The sequence below is a fragment of the Herpailurus yagouaroundi genome, unplaced genomic scaffold (genome assembly GCF_014898765.1).
Source record: "Herpailurus yagouaroundi ecotype Mexico unplaced genomic scaffold, PumYag 77, whole genome shotgun sequence".
Taxonomy (NCBI): Eukaryota; Metazoa; Chordata; class Mammalia; order Carnivora; family Felidae; genus Herpailurus; species Herpailurus yagouaroundi.
This window is the reverse complement of record NW_024412388.1, coordinates 23,858,657-23,865,284: the sequence shown is the minus strand read 5'-3', so window position 1 is coordinate 23,865,284 and position 6,628 is coordinate 23,858,657.

Below are 6,628 nucleotides of genomic sequence, written 5' to 3'. Positions count from 1 at the left end.
CACACACACACATGCACACACATATAGGTACAGATATCTCCTGCTTTTCCAGAATACACACACACACACACTCACATGCACACACATATAGGTACAGATATCCCCTGCTTTTCAAGAGTTCACCTTACACCACTTGGCTTTTGCGAAAGACCTACATTAGTACCTGTTTTCACTAACCAAAAGAAATCCAAAGAGGATTTTTGCTTTTACAGAAAAAAGGCGCTCAGTGTTTGTTTTGCAGGGGCTGTTAGTTACAGAGGCAGAACTCACTTGGAGCAGCCCCTCCAGGCTCCTTCCCTGGGAACCACACACAACCTCTCAGCATCAAGATGCCACAACTCTGAACTGTGTCTGGGAGCCTTTGTGCTTTATCTCAATGTAATCTGTGCATCTGTTAACAAGATGTGTCCCCAGGCATCAGAAAAGTCTAAGAAAGGTTCTTTTGGGGATCTGGGAATGTTCAAAAAATTTTCTGCTCAAATGAATGGTAATTGCTTTTTTGCTTTACACCACTTTGGCTTGCAAAGTTTTCCTAGGAACGCTCTGCTTTCTACTTTCAGATAGCGGAACACTCCTGTACGCTAATCTTTTTGTATGTACGTATCTTCATATATGCATATATATATGTGTGTGTGTGTGTATATAATTTGTATATATTCTGTGTCTATATATGTATAGTATATATATTCATTTATACAGCTCTACATTTAAGATAAAAAATTTTATATACATGGTCTTTTGTTTGTTAAAGAATTATTTTGGAAAGAGTGCATCTTAAGAATTGTGATAAGGAGATATGGGAAGATTTAGATATTTCAGAGTACTTCAAGCCGACAGAACATGCCAAGCCTCCCTTGTTAGCATAATGAGAACTTTTTCCTCCAGGCTGAGAAGGCTGCTGCTGTCTAAATATCCCTGCTATAGGGCACCTGGGTGGCTCAGTTGGTTAAGCATCCGACTCTTGATTTCAGCTCAGGTTGTGATTTTGTGGTCCCGAGACTGAGCCCCATGTCCGGCTCCATGCTGAGCATGGAACTTGCTTGCGTTTCTGTCTGTCTGTCTCTGTCTCTCTCTTTCTTTCTCTCTCTCCCTCTACCCCTCTCCCCTGCTTGTGCTCCCTCTTTCTGTTTAAAATTAAAATTAAAATTAGGGGTGCCTGGGTGGCGCAGTCGGTTAAGCGTCCGACTTCAGCTCAGGTCACGATCTCGCGGTCCGTGAGTTCGAGCCCCGTGTAGGGCTCTGGGCTGATGACTCAGAGCCTGGAGCCTGCTTCTGATTCTGTGTCTCCCTCTCTCTCTGCCCCTCCCCCGTTCATGCTCTGTCTCTCTCTGTCCCAAAAATAAATAAACGTTGAAAAATAAATAAATAAATAAAATTAAAATTAAAATTAAAGATCCCTCTTATAAACTTGTACACAGTTGTAAGGCGAGAGCCAGTCTCTACACCTACCATCCCACTGCCTCAACAGCACACCCCGCAGGGTCCCCAGCTGCCAAGTCAAACCCTAAGGGGAAACTGACATGCAAAAATAATCTAAAGGCTTTAACTAATTTACATGAACAAAAGCCTGTAGAATCTGTGTGGGAATGGACTCTGAGCATGTTCCTCCCGGAACGGAGGAGCGTAAGTGTACATCAGACCAATCCATCTGTGTTCACTTATCCATATTCTGCCAGCTAGGTGCTAGTTGAAACATCTAGGAGTGGTTCTAAATGTCTGCCCAGTCCATTAGCTGAACCTGCACTCAGTGGTGCTACAGGGTAAATGAGGTTGAATGCCGAGAACTTTCTGGTTTCATCTAGAGGAAGAAATCCAGGGATTTAGGGAGAATATTCAGACAGCTCATCCACCACCCCAGCATCTTCTCTGGAGAGGTTCAGAAGAACACAGCATCTCCAAGGACTGGGAAATGCACTGAGAATCCGATCAGTCGAGGCAGCCCTAGCATCTTTGAAAAGCACTCTGTAAGCCAGAGACATGGGAGGAAAATTCTACGATTGAAACGGACTTTCGGATTTCAGAAGGAAAGAAGAAATGGGGTCCTAGAGTATAGCAGAGGCCAAACAGTAACACTTGGTCCCAGAGGCCATACAGTTACCATGATGGACAGCAAGGCCAAGTGGAATCAGAATGGTCAGGTCTGCAGGGATCTTAGGCGTGGCCGATTGACTGCAGGCTGTCTAGGACAAAAGTACGTGTTCAGCCTACTAAGGTCCCATTCGATCTGTTTAACCCAAAAAAGAAAACTCTAGGTATATCCAATCATTAAAAAACAACAACAACAACAACAACAACAACAAAAAAAAGAGGCCCTCAACAATAAACGGTATTTTGTGTAGTCATGGTAAAGTACAGACTGATTAGGGATTGCACTAGGATGGTGATAAAATATATTGGGGGACTGCAGAGAATTAAGAAGGACCATTCCTCAGATAGAAAGTCACTATGTGAGAGGCGCTTGGGTGGCTCAGTCGGTTGAGCGTCCGACTTTGGCTCAGGTCATGATCTCACTGTCTGTGAGTTCGAGCCCCGCGTCGGGCTCTGTGCCGACAGCTCGGAGCCTGGAGCCTGTTTTGGATGCTGCATCTCCCTCTCTCTCTCTGAACCCTCCCCCATTCATGTTCTGTCTCTCTCTGTCTCAAAAAGATAAATAAACATTAAAAAAATTAAAAAAAAAAAAAAAAAAGAAAGTCGCTATGTGATATTTAAGGCAGTAAAGTCAGGAATAATATCACAAGCCTGTCAACTGGAAATATCGAGGTGAAGACCAGAAGAAATGCTTGACAGAGTTCAAAGTGATGGCCTCTTGGGGGGCAGAAACCCGGAGGAAGGGAGGCACAGTGGGAGCCTGGTTTTGGTAAACCTCGACGGTGCCAGGCATCATTTAAATTTGAAATTCTTGAAACTTTAAAGGTTAAAAAAGATCATAAATAACTTGCAGAGCTACGTTCTCCTCATAAATCTCCTTCCCCACGGCAGCCACTCAGCAATCTGCAGGACAGGGCCTGTGTCAGTCAGTTAGCTCTTCCCCAGGTCAGATGCCCCAGTTCCCATTGGCCCGGCCCCTCCCCCCCCTGTGGCCCCCCTCCTCCTTCTTCCGCCCCTCCTCCTCCTCCCCTCCCCCCCCCCCCCCTCCTCCCCCCCTCCTCCCCCTCCTCCTCCTCCTTTCTCCCCCTTCCCCCTCCTCCTCATCCTCCTCCTTCTTTCCTTCTTCCCCCTCCTCCTCCTCCTCCCAAAGGGAGGGTGTCGTAGACTCTAAGTCTAAAGTTCTCTTTTGGCCAGCAAAAGAGCGGACGCAGGATTGAAGCGAGAGATGGCTAATGTCCGGGAAAAGACAAGAGTCCCGAGTAAGGGTCCTTGCCCCGTTTGTATGAGGATCAGTCATCGGGAGGAGGGTTGTTTACAGCAGACGCAAGGCAGCACCTCTGTTTATCTCAGCCTTGGGGATGAGACAGGTAGGGGGAGTAACCTCAGGGTGACAAGGCACCTGCTCTTTTGTTAATCATCGCCACGCCGGGCTGCTTTGCCTGCTGGCAGCGGTCCATAGTCCAATTCACCAATTTACCTGAACTGGCCCTATCCTCCTGTGAAAGCAGCTTTTCTGCCATAGTACTAAATTAGGGTGCTTTCACCCTGAATAGCTAATCTTGTTAGCTTCATATACCTGTGTCTTGGGCACCTTTGCGTTGTTTCTATCTCAGACCTTGGCCTCTCCCTCTCTATTCTGGGGCTCTGCACCCCCTCTCTATTTTGGGTTGCCTTTGCACCTTCCTATTCCTGGTACCTTTGTGCCTCCTTATTCTCGGGGTGTCTTTGCACCCCCCTATTCTTGGGGTGCCAATCTGGTTTACCCAAACTCAGGTGTGAGCATTTGATGACTTTGTATTTCTTTATGCCTTGTCAACCCATTGGTGTAAGCCTGGGAGATTACTAAACTTATCTCCCACAGGGGAGGTTACCTAACATGCCCAAAGTCACAAAGATAATAGGTGTCACAGTCCAGAGTCACGCCTAGGTTTCCTTTGGCAGACAGCACAATAGGGACTCCCCCTCCCCCCTCAGGGCCAGGCAGTTCCCTTCAGCCATGACTCAGTTCCTCGGGGTGAGAGAGAGACTCATCCCAGAGGGACCATCCCACACTCACTCCTGCCTGAGGACACCCCCTGGGAGCAGGGCCTGCCGGTCCAGCCCCACCCAAGCAGCACTTGCGTCCAGGTTTCTGGGGCATGTTCCTACATATTTCAAAATAAGCAAAGAGGCACTTTCATGAACACAGCCAATGGGGAAGAAGGAAGTCCCCGCTTTGTGGATGAGGAGATTGAAGTTAAAAAGAGAATAAAAGGCTTGCCCAAGACACATTGCGGATAGGGGTGCCTGGGTGGCTCTGCTTAAGTGTCTGACTCAGTTTCTGCTCAGGTCAGGACCTCCCGGTTTGTATGACTGAGCCCTGCCTAGGGCTTTGCACTGACAGGGCAGAGCCTGTTTGGGATTCTCTCTCTCCCTCTCTCTCCATCTCTCTCCTATTTGCTCGCACGCGCTTTCTCTGAAAATAAATAAATGAACTTAAAAAAAAAAAGACACATTGCAGATACAGTGCCGATTGGGACCCAAGCCTGACTCCAGTGCCCGTGTTCTTAGGTCACTGGGGTGAAGCACACCGACCCAGGTTTGAACAACACGGGCCAAGCAGCAGCTGCTTCGTGGGTTATCGTGAAGGTCAAATGAGATCTCACACACAGAACCCTCGGGACGGCTGTGGGCGCATCATAAATGCCTTATGCACCTTCACTCATGACGGTGATGCTCGTGTCCGAGCTGTGACATGTGGGTTTGACCTGTTCAAGCTCGTGTGAATCCGAAATTCCTGAGGATTGAAAGTTAACGACACTCATAAATGTCTTATGGAGATAAGTTCTCTGATAAACATAGCTAATGAAGCCGACGACACTTCGGAATTAAGTCTCAAGATCATGGTTTGCACACGAAGAACCCCTCAGGTGCCCCAGCACCTTCGGTTTTCATCCATGAGGCTGTGAGGCCTCTGGCTGATATTTCTAAGGTCTCCTGCAGATTCCGAAGCAGGCATCTGGCACTTGCAAACGAAGGGCTGACTCTCCTGGAAAGCGAAGAGACCTCTGGTTGCCTTCTGGAAAAAAAAAAGAGAGATGCTGCCTGTCTCCTCCGTGGCCTAACGGGACACGGCAAGATCCACCTCTGGAAGCCACAGGGAAACCACGGAATAAGTCGGAGTTCGATCTGGCCTGAGGCAGGGTGGTCTTTGCTGAATTTGCACTCTCGTGTACACGTTCCAGGGCTGGTCTCTTTTTTCTCCTCTGCACCCCCGTGGGGGTGTGTGTGTTGGGGGGGGTCCACTCCCCTCCGTGGTTGTCATCCGCATCAGTAGTTTCTCCCCGGGGCTGCCTTCCAAACCACTCTGCACCGCAGACAGAGGGACCTCTTCAAAGGGTACACATGATCACGGTCCATTCCTTTTGAAAATCGGCCTGTTTGTTTTGAGAGAGAGAGAGAGAGAGCATGAGCAGGGAGGGGCAGAGAGAGAGGGGGAGACAGAATCCCAAGCAGGCTCCGCACTGTGAGCACAGAGCCCAGTTCGGGGCTTCAAACCCATGAGCCATGAGATCATGACCTGAGTCGAAATCAAGAGTCAGGTGCTTGACCCACAAGCCACCCAGGTGCCCAGGTGCTGGGCGCTTCTCCCCATTCATCTTTTGGCTGTTGAGATACCAATTCATAAGAGGGGCTAACATCTGGGACAATAAAGACGATGTTGGAAGCACTATTGGATCAACTACTCCGGGTGGGAGTTCTCCAAAAGGCATGCCTCGATGAGAAGGTGCTAGCCTGCCTTCCTGAGAGACTGGGTCCAGGCAACTCCCCAGCTTTTGTTTGTTTAATTAGGGTGCACAAATGTGGGTCAGATCGAAGTCGCTCGGGACAGGACGTGAGAAGCCAAGGGCCACCAACAGGAGCCCTTCTTCTAAATTCCTCCACGCAATGCTCAGGGTCTCCTCCAAATGTTCAATTCCAGTTTTAGTTGAAATCGAGAGCAAGCCCAACACATGACAAAAAAGGAACTCAGAAGAAATTTTTAAAATGCAAAGAATGGGCCACAGGAATTAATATCATGAGACAAACGAGAGCTATCGGATGCCTAAAGCAAGAACGCTGTGCTATGGGAAAGAAACGGAAGACAAGAAAGAACCGTCAGAAATGAAATGAACTGAACAGGGGCGCCTGGGTGGCTCAGTCGGTTGGGCGTCCCTTCGGCTCAGGTCATGATCTCGCGGTCTGGGAGTTCGAGCCCCGCGTCGGGCTCTGTGCTGACAGCTCAGAGCCTGGAGCCTGCTTCGGATTCTGTGTCTCCCTCTCTCTCTGACCCTCCCCCATTCATGCTCTGTCTCTCTCTGACTCAAAAATAAATAAACGTTACCAAAAAAAAAAAAAAAAAACCAAAAAAACGAATCTGAGCTCAGTGGTTTCCCACCCCATGATTCAAGATCCGCTGAGACCCCAGATCCAGCAAATAAAATTCTTTTTTTTTTTTTAATTTTTTTTCAACGTTTTTTATTTATTTTTGGGACAGAGAGAGACAGAGCATGAACGGGGG